Source organism: Electrophorus electricus, chromosome 12, assembly GCF_013358815.1.
Source record: "Electrophorus electricus isolate fEleEle1 chromosome 12, fEleEle1.pri, whole genome shotgun sequence".
Lineage (NCBI taxonomy): Eukaryota > Metazoa > Chordata > Actinopteri > Gymnotiformes > Gymnotidae > Electrophorus > Electrophorus electricus.
The window spans coordinates 11,641,736-11,655,031 of record NC_049546.1 but is presented as its reverse complement, the minus strand read 5'-3'; the positions used below and the strand labels follow the sequence as shown (position 1 = coordinate 11,655,031).

At 38.8% G+C, this 13,296-nt stretch overlaps 1 protein-coding gene across 1 annotated transcript in view; it reads left to right on the top strand.

Moving 5' to 3' along the window:
• il1rapl2 (interleukin 1 receptor accessory protein-like 2) overlaps positions 1-13,296 on the top strand; it is a 211,576-nt gene that overhangs the window by 29,798 nt on the left and 168,482 nt on the right. The window lies entirely within an intron of this gene.

The window sequence follows — 13,296 nt, the reverse complement described above, 5'->3', positions numbered from 1 at the left end:
GTGGAGATGCTGGTTAATTTTGCGTCTCCAGCGCATACAATTTTCAGCAGGGTATTTATTTCCAGAGAGCGGCTGAGGGTATCTCCCTGTTGAAGAGAATGCTATCATCTCTTTTTTTCTTCAAGAGTGAAGACAAAGGATTCTAATCCTTCTACTGGATCCCATAATCCATTTCTTCTTTGGAAACTAATCAATGTTTTTCGTGTGTTTGTGTGTGGGTGCGGGTGTGTGGTGAGCAATTATGTTATCAACACCAAGCGGGCTCTCATGTGGGCGACAGAAATATAGAGGCAATTTTGTCTGTTAGCTTTCTTTCCCTGTATGAGATTTAAGTGTTTACTATGGTATTTTTCTGTATTTTTCTATGGTATTTTTCAGATTTTATTGACATATCTCATGCTATGCATAAGTATGCATAGCATTAGTATACATAACCTTAGAACGTAACATGTATTTTCTACTCATGTATTAACATGTATTAATATAGTTTTTACACTTTTATTAAGATGTGCATTAGACAAAATGCATGAGAGCAGTCATAGGTGACATTTTTACATGCTTATGGATATGGCATTAATGGTAACCCTTCTGGTACAGGATGCTACAAAAAAATGCTTTATGCCTATCACAGGATAGGGGTGTTGGCCTGCAGGCTGCTGCATTGCACTGGAGTATAGTGGGCACCTAGGGTTCTGATTGGGTTGGGGTTCAATGCATTAAAAAAATAAACAATAGTTTTATCATCAATAGCATGGAACGTAGGCCAATTTGGAAGGCTTTATTGCTGGGTGTAATATTGCTGAGTGGTTAGTGGGGTGGAAGACAGATGTTCAGATCTTACAAGCTTCATCTCAGGTACCACTAAACATATTATTGGGTCAGACATTATTCTCCTGCTGCACCTCTGGGTTACCAAGGGCCAGCCATGTGTGTCAAATTACACATGAGTAGATCCGCGATGGACTCCAGCATTTTGAAAGCCTTGCTAGTTTTTCTTCAGCAAATGATGCTCTGACTTTACCAAAATGAAAAAAGAAACCCACTGATAGAAATCAATCTATACATTTGTAAAACAATAAGTAAGACTTCACTTGGGGTACTAGAACAACGAGAGTGAAATATTTTCCCTTTGTGTGAAATACATAAAACCATGGGACACCTGGTATTTCCACATGGAGAATTGTTGTAGGCAACAATTGCTTTCTGTATTATCTTCAGGGGAAAAAAAACACAGAGGCTGATTTATCAGTTATATGATCTTTGGCACGGAGATAAAGCCTTATCTGAATTTTGAACGTGAATAATCTAATTATGCTGTCTAGTCTGTTTCTGTTAAGATCTCACCCTTGCCCTCCTTTCCCCTGCCCACTTTTAAGATGGTTCCCTGCTCAGAAAATGGTAGTCTTTCACCTTCTAGTTCTGGCTTTACATCGAGGGAAGGTTAGTGGAAAGCAACGGTGGGCTTCAGTATCTCTGTGATCTTGAAGAGACAGGACACTCAAGTCACTCAGTTAATGCTTTAAAGTGTAATAGAACACTGTGTGCCTGGAGCATCCTAGGCAGAGAAAAAATGATTCCTCCTGCAAAGGAAATTCTGTGTTGGTGCTCAGGGGCTGAACACATCAACTGAAGTCACTTTCCTCAGGATTATGGGATATGGGGCTTACAAGGAGGCTTGTACAGTATGCAACCGTTATTTCTAAAACTAGATCGTGCTGGCTGCTTCTTGCGATTCAGTTTAAAGTCTGAGCTTAAGATCTCCTTTATCTAAATCCTGTGTTTGCCTAGATGAGTAGTATAGATAATAACATTTCTTCCTGTGTAGATTATCTTATGGTGATAGGTTTGAATTAAAAAGTAAGTAATATCTCTAAACTAATAAATCAGCATTAAAATATAAGACCAATATCTGATTTGTATTATTGTGTAAATCTCTTTAATGATTTCCACAATGAAAGAAAATACTCATTTGAGGACAAGCTTGTGAACTGGTCCAATAATTGACTGATGCTGAGAAGTTTACATAATTTCAACCAGCCATGGATCACAAAATATGAATTGTGATGGAAAAACAAAATACTTGCTAGATTACATGTGAATAATTACTGAAGTATTTCTTACACACTAGTTGCCTGCAGGTCTATGCTAGCTAGATTTCTAACTGAAAAGGAAGGGTATTGCTTATGGCTAAGCTTTTGTTTAGGGTTAAAACTAATGGTCTTTTTGAGGGCCAGGGACTGGAGTAGCTTGCCACAAAAGTTCTTTCCAGGGTTACTTACTGAAATAGGTGATACTGTGATAAGCTGTATTAACCTTGGTCAGTGAATAATGTACCATTGTAAATAAGAGGAGGACTTAGACTTGTTCAGAGAATAAAATAAGAAATGTCATACCATATTTGTATTTACAATGTTGAATAAAACATTTTTATAAGGGACTGTGTTTTTAGTTGAAATCAGATACTGTAAACACAAATAATTAAAAATTATGCAGACCTCAGTAGAAACATTACTTCTTCCTCTAGGAGGATTACAGTAGCACTGTAATATGAGAAAGAACAGACCTCTTGAAGGCTTAGATTTATGTCTTTTTATATATATGTTTGGTTTAAAATCACCAATATATAAAGGTACTCTAATTAGTACTTAGGATATCTGTATTAAAACTTCACTCCTATAGGGCTGTAAAACTGCAAAGAAGAGCATGAGCCAAACATGGTCACACGATCTGTCGATGTCCTACTGATACATGTTTCAGATAAACCCTGCAAGCGGTAGGGGAGAAAAAGTGGAAAACCTCAGAGCAATGCGATTTGAAGAGAAAACGAGTGCTTTGAAAATGAATGCCCTCAGTGGAAAAGTTGCACTTTTCCAGCTAAATTAATCATGTCAGGCAGCATCGGCGTCTGTCCTGAATGTGCTTTCCAGTCCCATGGAAGTCATCTGTGATGTGATTTAAATGATTTTTCCTTTCTTAACATGCTGAGCGGAGGTGGGGAACAGTGTGCATGTGTCTCCTGTGGATGGCATTGACTGTGGGGAAGCATGAACATGTGGTGCATATTATTATAATAAGCATGAGTCACCAGTGGTGATATTGGCCAATTTGATGAATAGAAAATTTTATATATACATATCCACTTTGAATAAACTGAAATTAAAATGTATTGACATTTGGGCAGAACCCATCTTGTGTTCATCAGACCACTCACAGCAACATTAAGCCATGGCATCTAGTACAGATTTTGTACTAGTTCCAACCCTGGTGGAAATTCTCACACAATGTTGCCAGCTCTCATTGGCAAATGACTTTGGCTTTTTATGCCACTTCCATTGAACCTCACACTGAGCAAAAGCACAATGGATGTGGAAAGGTTACTGATTCCACAACTGACACAAAAAGGCTTAGCATATGAAAAGCACCTTCCACACCGTATGCCACTCATTGCCCTCCCAGTGTTAAGCCATTCGCTGTCAATAGAGCTGGCTGATTTTTGAAAGCTACTGTGGAACGAAACCCAAACAATGCCCCTTGCTGTTTTAAAAGATCTTGAACTAGTCTTTAGTAATCTGCCTCAGACATGGCGGCAGTCACGACAATGTGTGTGGCAGCCAATATGCAAGTCAGATAAAGGAAGTAAAGGAAATTTGAACGATCTTCAAAGGGCTCCTCTCTGCCGTCTTGGTTCGGGCACTTTGCAGGCTTTTCTGCCAGCTTTTCAATTTCAGATGAAGCATTTCCTCCTTTCAACATACTATATCAATCTGAGAGAGAAGGGTCCGACTGCACGCTAATGGATGTATCGGCAGACTTTCTCTTTTAATTAAGGCACTGTCAAGGACACACAATAAAACCAACTGTTCAAGCAGGAAAGAGATAATGAGGAAATATTTATCTATTGTACTTTAAGTTCTGATTATAAAAAATGAATTAACCATAGTTATTGTTATTCATTGCAGTTAGTTTATTGTAATCCGTCACAAATATACTTGAATGTTACCTATACTTCTGAGGGCCCTATTTGCTACATCAAAATTAAATTATTGCTCATAAACTAGGCAAAATCAAACAGAAAGATAAAACTCTTCAAATGCTATATTTTATTATTTTTCTACTTTCCTATATTTTGGGATAGTTTTGATAAATGTTTAGTTGTTCAGATCTTTCTATTGTGTGGAGGATCAAGGCAGCATATCAGATATGAATTAATTATGAATACATATGAACTTGTGTGATCACAAGAATCTTTGTCTGTGTTTCAGAGACTGAATGGATTCATTACCAAAGAGCAATAACCGATTAATGTGTAATGATGTGGTCAGACAACACCAAAAAGCTGTCCCAGCTATTTATTTATTTATTCTTTGTTTATTTTGCATACAGGTAAAAGAGAAAAGATGGGGTGGGGTGGGGGGCAGAGAAGAATGGCTCCAAATCAGCCCATGTAAACATACTGTGGTCTTTCTGCAATGCTGCGAGACCCTTGAACAGCAGAGATGATAGTTCCTTGTTGGCAACACCTAAATATAACGTATAAAGTGCTTTCATTTGAAAGGGGGCCCACGAGAGCAGAACTATGAATAAACACACAACCACTGGCAGGAGCACTTTGAGTGGTGTGCAGAAAGCAATTGAGACATCAAGTAGCCTGACATTGGCAGCAGATCTGGTACACGGAGAGATGCACTGGCACAATATGATGACATAGACGTTTTGGAAACAAAATGTCTCCAGTGGAACTTGTGCTTTCCATGCTATGTGGGTAAGGAAGCTCAATTTCCCCTTAGGCAGAATAATGCTCAATTTTTAGAGTGAGAGAGAGAGAGAGACAGACGTCTTCACTGGGATTTGATCTCATGAGGTGACTTTATTGCCAAAGTTAATAGGGTATTAAAAAAACACTGGCACTTTCCATTATTTGCTGAATTTCTTTCTGTTAATGCATCCTTTTACATTAATTGTTGCCCTTAATGACTGGCTTATAAAATCGTCCTTTCAGGTGGTATGTACTCATTGGTGAATGGGCTCTCCACTGAAGATTGTGCCTTGACATAAGTGCTGCTGTTCTCTGCTGACACTCTACCCTGAAATCTTGAATTCTAAATTAGTTTGTGGAACACGGCCAAACTGTTAGAAGGCATATAATTAAGCTACACAGAGAGGGTCTCACCATGTCTGCTGCCATGTAATTTTTCAAGACCTGAATGCACAAAGCAATAGATGGAACAGTTCAGCTGCTGCCATCATTGTGTTTGCTTCTCTAACCCTACAAAAATGAGTTGTACTTTCTTAATAACCAATTTGAACATGCACTATCCTTATGCCATAGTCCTCATGCCCTAGTGTTTATGACCTAGTCTTCATGCACTTGGCCTCATGCCCCAGACCATATTCCCCAGTCTTCATGCACTAGTCCTCATACCCTAGTCTTTATGCTCTAGTCTTCATACCCTAGTCTTCATGCACTAGTCCTCATACTCTAGTCTTTATGCTCTAGTCCTCATGCCCTAGTCTTTATGCTCTAGTCCTCATGCCCTAGTCTTCATGCACTAGTTCTCATGCCCTAGTCTTCATTCACTAGTTCTCATGCCCTAGCCTTCATGCACTAGTTCTCATGACCTAATCTTAATGCCCTAGTCTTCATGCAGATTTAGTTATGCCATGAATTTAAAATAGTTAATATGATAATATTATAATATTGCAGACTTCCTACAGAAAATGCAGATTATATGGTATATGACTTGGGGGGGGGGGGGGGGTGTATAATGAAGCAAATGTACAACAGCTATATGCCTCATGCCAAAGATATAACTGAGCCACACAACCACATAGGGATTTCTGTTGTGCAAGCCACTCTGTGTACATGTTCAACACTCTCAGTGTAAAATTATAAAATCAAGCAAACAGGTAGGCAGTGCTTACACAGCCAATGTTGTGCAATGTGCCCATGTACTTGGGCATCCAAGCACAATACGATTGTCAGTTCTAGAAGGTTCTAGAAGGTTGGGCATTGATGCTTTACAAAATATAAAGGAGACAGAACAACACTTTTGAACCAGCTGTTGACCTAAGAGAGTGGAATGATAAGTGCTTTCTGGCAGGCCTGTCCAGTGGGAAATGGGATGCTCGGAGTTATAGAGGGTTACCCATGGAAGTGCAGCCCTTTCACCTAATAAAACCATCTTTGACTTTAGGACAGATAAGGACAAACAGGCCATTATACTTCTGGAACCATTTATGTAGCAGCACTAAGTGCAAACATAAGCACAACTAGCAGTGATTCCTAAGAGCACTTCTCCAGTATTCAGTGATAGTATTATACTGTAGTCATCGTTAAGTTAGAGAATTAACTAATATTCAATATTATTCAACAAATGCTGAACCAAATGCTGAATGCACCATAGCTAAGTTTTATAATAAAATAAAAGGCCAGATATTAAACATGCTATAATTGCATATTTTGTCCTCCTGAGTTTTTATTTTTCAGGTCTTCCACCAAATTAACATCTTAAAATTTCGAAGTATATATATATATATATATATATATATATATATATATGGAATTATCAGCCTCTGAAAAGCTTGTGTAAGCATTGTGTTGGAGTTTAAGCAATTTTGTTGAATGAACAATAACCGTTACATTCCTTTACTTTTCTTCTTCCTAAAATAAATAGTAAATGCTCTCCAGTAGTATTCTCCCTTGCCTCTATATCACCAAAAGAGTCCAAGCTAGCTTCAATCTTCCAGAACCTTAGGCTCGTGTCTCAGGGAAGGACATATTACTTTGGGCAGATTATAACACTGTCAGTGAGTTTGGAGAAGTGGGAGCTTGTTTTGTTTTCTTCAACCCAGTCAAAAAAATCACAGAGATGCTACACGGCAGGCTTTAATGCTCTCTTCCATCATGTGGTGCTTGAAACTGTGTGAACATGAAGACTAAGTTCATTGAGATTCCAAGAAACTAATTGCCCCCTGTCCAGACTTTAGCATAGGGGCTGTCAGGCTCTGTGTCTCTTTGTACTTATTATACTGAGACTACAAAGGATGTTACAGTAGAACTCTATTCAGATGCACTGCATTAATGTACAGTTTATTATTCATTCTTAGACATGTGATTAGTTGTTGGTAGTTATCAGTATCAGTATTTTATTAGTTATTGAAGGCCAGTTTTGCTCAGCTTGAGGGTACCAAACCTATATTTCTTCACATCGATGTTATGTAAGAGACGCCTGTAATCATCGGCTGCCTGACACCACAGGCAAATGTGCAGCTCAACACAACCTTAGCTCAGTATATCCAGGCCTTAAGCATCCTGTGAGGGATTTGAAAACCAGACATTAAGTGTCCCATGAGGGAATCAAAAAACATGTATTTGTCTTCTTCTTGATAAGTTTAGGTGATCCCAATATATTTTTATTTGTTTGAATATAGCACACATTCATATCCGAAGGATACACATTTGTAGTGGTTTTCTGCATGTGATCAAAATTGCAGCACCACTGTGGTAAAAGAACAGAGAGTATGGGCAGGACCATGTCATAATTCAAAATCAAATTACTACCTTTTGTCAGTCATAATTGATCAGGAATAGCAAGGGAACCCTTTCAGATCAGGCTAAATTGTCCATAACCCATGGCCCATGGTGATTAGTAGAGTGGTGGCCATTTTGTTGATGAATGGCTGTGTGTTAATCACAGTAGTAAGTTGTGAGCCAAAATCATGTCTGTTTGTTTTGTTTGTTTTTAAACATATAGGGGGTGAGGAGTAGCTTTTAAATGTGATTGTCTTGGTAATTTACATTTTGAAAATAATTTTTTAATTGGCTTGCGCATTACTATTAGTTATGGTTATCCCATGAGATTAGCTTTGATTGCATAAAGGTAATTTGGCTTTCAGGAATGTAGTATAACATAATTCACCAACAGTTTAAACAACTACCTTCCTAATTACCTTTAAAATCCTAGATGGATTTCAAATGGAATTTTTAAACAGTTCAATAAATCATTACCTATGCATGCAGACCTCTGCTTGTACACCAAGTTAGTATGGTGTAGTGTGTGTGTGTGTGTGTGCATGTGTTTGCACACATGTGTATGCATGTGTATATGTATGTGGTATCACATTCTCCTTCTTCTTGAAACAGATTTTTGAAAGATAAGACAGCATTTGTTTTGATCTCAAGAACAAACATACCAGAATCCTATGAAAACAATGCAAGTTTCAGTTATGCAAGATATCAAAATTCGTGCCTTGTTCAAAGTATTTCTTTCCTTATTGTAAGTCACATATAAACTCTTCAAATGAAAGTTCAGGCTATGCTGTTCCCAGTGAAGGTACAACTATTAGAGATGTTCAGGCAGGAGGAGGATCTATTATATATGACTGGAGTGTTGTGAACAGTGCTTAAAGAGTAAGGCATTTTAAGTACATACGAAGTACTCCTAAAGAGTAAGTGTAGTAGTGCTTATCACATTTCATAGCACTTGTCTTTTCTGTGATTCCTCCACCACACAGCTTGGCACTTGGGGTGCATGTGTGCGCAACATATTGCAATATTGTTTTTAAATATGCACAGTAAAGAAGATGGAATTTTAAACGCTTGATTGTAGTTTACAACCAATTCTTAATAACTAGCAGATGATTTGATCCCCACGGATGGAATACGTTGATGTATCTCCATGGCTAAACACTTGTCAGTGGTGTACTCCTGAGTGTGCTGAGTCCAGTCTGAGCCCTCCGATGCCAGAGTGACTGTGGACATCTGCAGCCTTAATCTCTGTAGCCAATGGGCAGCCCTGTCCAGGGTTGACCTCGCAAGTCTCCTCCCCATGCTCTGCAATAACTCCTCACACATGTGGTGCACAACGGCATCCCAGCCAAACAAGTGCAGGGCCACGCTTCTTGGGAAGGTATACGTGGTCACATATTTGCATTTTCTGATATGGCATGTTATTTGCTCAGCTGATAGCCACTAGAATGGCCAGCAGAGTTAACCTAAACACTACTTTTTTTTTTGGCAGGTCCCAAACAGCTCTCAAGTCATGTTGTTTTCTCTTTGAGGAAAATTCTTCCTCAAAGTATGTATATTTTAAATGCCTATCCATATACACCAGGCCAATCCTTTTGTAGGGCAATGCCTGATTAATTTTCTTTATCATATTAGACTGGTTCATATGAATGCTGAGTGGCTTTTTAAGACAAACATTTCCATGGAATTTATTATCGTTTAAACCATATAATTTTTCCATCAGCTCATCACTTTCAGTGCCTTGTATGCCCCAGGCAGCAAAAGTGCCTAGAGTGTATAAAGTAAAGGTGGTGAAAAAGAGAGTTATTTTACCAGTTGTGAGTGAATATTTATCTTACTGCAGTAGCAGAGAAGATCAAAGGGAATATCTAAAGATAGTATTCAAACTATTTCACAGTGTGCTGCCTTTAACCTCACAAGCATTACCGAGCCCCTTGTCTTTTTTCTCCAAAAGCATATAACTGAAAGGAAATAATTTGTCTTCCAGTTGAACTAACTGCGGGATAATTCATGTTTTGTTTTGTTGTTCTCTGGTTTTCTCCACATGGTACATTGACAGGAGGGATTGGAGGGGAACAACAGAGATCATAAGACAAAGAGCTCCTTCTTGGGTGCAGAATGGAACATGCCATGAGATGCATTCAGGAAGTAGACATTGATAGAGAGATTTTTTAGGACTACTAGGTCCTGCAACAATTTCCAGCTATGTTATAAGCAGCAGTAATACGCAGTTTACGATATGCAAGCTCTTAAATAAGGTGAGCCTCAGCAGATGATGTACTGCAGTGCATTCTGAAGGAAAAAAGGAAACTGGGACAGAAATAAAGAGGGAAATTTAGTGTTATTTAGAGAGACCAGCCTGAGTGTGCAACACAGCGGAGCTGCCGATGAGCGCAGCAGTGTGTGACGTTTGTGCCAAGGGGGACAGAGCCAGAGAGATGCTCAGCGTCACGTGCCTAATCGCTAATTATCCCTTCAGGTACCACAGAGGATATTTGAGGTTTGCCAAGCCATCTGGGGGAGGGCAGGGGTATGTTGGGGCCATTTGAGCCTCTTTTAAGCAAAGCATTCATTTGCAGGCATGAAGCGATGTCTCCCCTGCCTAATAACACAACGATGGAATTCTGTTGGACGGGATGCCTACGGCTCCCATAACAGATTCTTTAAGTGTAAAAACAGACTTTAATGGAGAAGCTGTCTGGCCTTTCTTTTTAAATGTATCTTTTAGAAAAGGTTTGCACAGTAAGCTGAGGTTAACACCCTCTGAATAATAGCAGTATACACAGATTCTCATTTTGACTGCAGTTATTTCACTGCTATGCTCTCAAGAAGCACATCTGATTTTTGGTCATGTATAGCTTGTAGGATTTCAGAAGGAGTGGGTTACATGTATGTACTAGAGGAAAAGAAGGAACTTACATTTTCAATTTCTCTCAATCCCTTGAGTAGATTTTACAAAATAATTATAAAATAGCTATCATGTTAGGTGTGTTGTGTATTATAGAGATAAAGATGGCATGTTTAAAATGAATTATAGTTATATATGTTTTCAGCACCATTATGTTTGCACACTGTCCCTGAAATATATATAAAAAAATTGATTCAGGATTTTCCGAATGAAATCTCTCTGTATTACATCAGTTAAGTTTCTTTCTTCCTCTGCATTTTCCTGTTGATGCTATAGTGAAAGTTGTTTTGTTTGGCACACAGTACATTAACAGGTCCTCTAGCTGAAAGCCCCCACTGCAGCAGTGTGATATGAATGCCTAGAAATACCCGATCCAAAACATACTAAATTCTTAATCAGAAAGCATATGGAATGTTTTATGCAGGAAGATGGAACTTGTGTGTGTTGAAAATAAGAATACAGGTTGTGCCAAAAAAATCTTTATCTGCAAAAGATAAAATTCCTGGTTACAAGATATATATGTATAAATAATTACTGTTCAGTCCAAATTGGAACAAATGTTTGGAAATGCACATGAAAGGAGCTCATTCTTAGCTGTCATCCATGCTTGGCAGCTGCTGTCAGTCTCTTTGTTGGTGTTCCTCAGCTCACTCATATCGTCTGCACATTGTAAAGATATAGTGGGGCTGGGATTTGTCAGCAGGTACCCCTTCGTACCTATCTAACATCTCACTCAGCTACATCAGATACGACAGTTCAAATTCACTGGCAGGACTTCTTGTGCAGCATTTCATTAAATGCCTAATTAATTTTTGTCATGTTTCATTTTAAGTGTGAAAGAGTCTATTAAGTAAGCAGAGTGTCTATGGGGTGCCTTGGACAAAGATCAGAATGACCTATAGAGAAGAATGAATTTACTATGAAGGACAGGTCTGTGTCTGAAGCACATTCCATTCTTTGCGCAAAGTAATGTCTTTAGAAAGAAATTCTAACAATATGGTTGTTATGGTAGGCTTTGTTTGTGTTGGTGTTTTTCATGACAATCATTAAATAATGTATTCATTTCTTGGTCATGAAGCGTACAGGAGTATTGACTTCACTTTTCTTTCCTGTGTGAGGAGTTTACTCATATGCTGAAAAAAAAGCTCAGAATTCAGTGGGGGTGCATAACAGTAGCTTGACGCCAATCTTTATTTTTACAGCCAAACTCGTTTCATTTATTCTTTTATTCTTACTATTAGCTGAATTATTAATCTTTTATTGTGAATATGCTTATATATGCATATACTTAATTTCAACTGCTACTACAGGTATTCATATTTATACATATTGACTTAGAAAATTATTAGTTCAGAACATTAGACTATTAGAATTATTCATAGTTTTCATGCTGGCGCATTTAGAAATGTATGCATATATTTATATATCTTATGTTAACCGATTATCTTACGTTATAACTCATTCAGAACACAGTCACAGCGATTGTGTAATGCACAAGGCTGTGTTCCTTTACTGTCTGGGCCCATAAAGGGGTGCGTATGTTTTGACAGAGTGCCTGGTCTTGTGCGTGAGGAGGTGAGGACCCATGGCGAGAGCCCCCCCAAGACGGGCCTCTAATGAAGCCAGTCTAATTGCGTTTTAATGTACCTGAGCCAGCAGCTGCTCCTCCGACTGCCCCCAGACCCGGCACCGGTGCATTCGTCAGCCACCTTGCACATGACTGACACTCCCGAGCGCCCATTCCACAGCCCTGCTGGAGTTCCATCTGCCTAAAAGGTGCTCCCTGCGGCTTCCGGCAGCCTCTGGCGAGTAACATGGCGCAGGGCTGCAGCGACATGCCGGCGCCATGTATGCCCTTATTGCCCAGATTTTGGTTAGTGGACCTTTTGTCAGCATAATAACAGTTACCGTGTTTGTGCCTTATTTGCAAGTGGGTGGGTGTTGGCGATGATGATTGATCTTACATATACAGTGGATGATGATGTCACTAAATGCCCTAACTGCATGATGCACAAATCAGTCAAAGGGGAACCAATACGTTACTCAAAAGCTAATATATAATAAAATAAGTATATATACTTAATAAATATATATAAAATATTATCAATCTGAGATTGGTTAAATACAAACCTTTATCTGCTAGGTAAAAATGTTCATGAAGATTAATTGGGTCTTAAACATTTTTTTCTACAATGTGCATGCAGGGTGCATCAAAAGTAAGGAAACGCACACAAACACACACACACACACACACACACACACACACACACACACCACACACACACACCACACACACACACACACACATATGAAAACGGTTTGGCAGACAGTGATCCAATTTTAGACAAGCTATGGGGGAAAGGGAAATCTATTAACCATGTGATCAACATGGCAGCCATCATGAGTGCACCATCTTAGACTCAACTTCAGTTTTTCAGATGGTAAAGTAGACGTATGACACATCAAATTGGTAGAGAATTTCACAACCTTGAAACACACCACTTTTTTTCTGGTGAAACTCTCTATGAGTTTGATGTGCCACTTCTGACACACCCTGTACTTTTATATACTCTGCCCTAAAAGCTACTAGTATAACAGTTTCTTCTAGTTTCTTCTCTGATCAGTCAGGTATGCAAGAGGCAAACATTGTATTGTACCTAAAACACCTGATCACAATCACACTGTCATCAGCGAGATGTCAAATTTTATAGCAGCAGCATTCCTCTGCTGCTTCAGAAGACCACAGACCACAGTTTCAGTGTCAGGTTTTTTTTTTGGGGATAGGTGAGGTAGCTGTCAGATATTATAACTTGATTTTCTGATATTGAGCGGTAGACACAATGTTGCAAGCTTTAAGTTA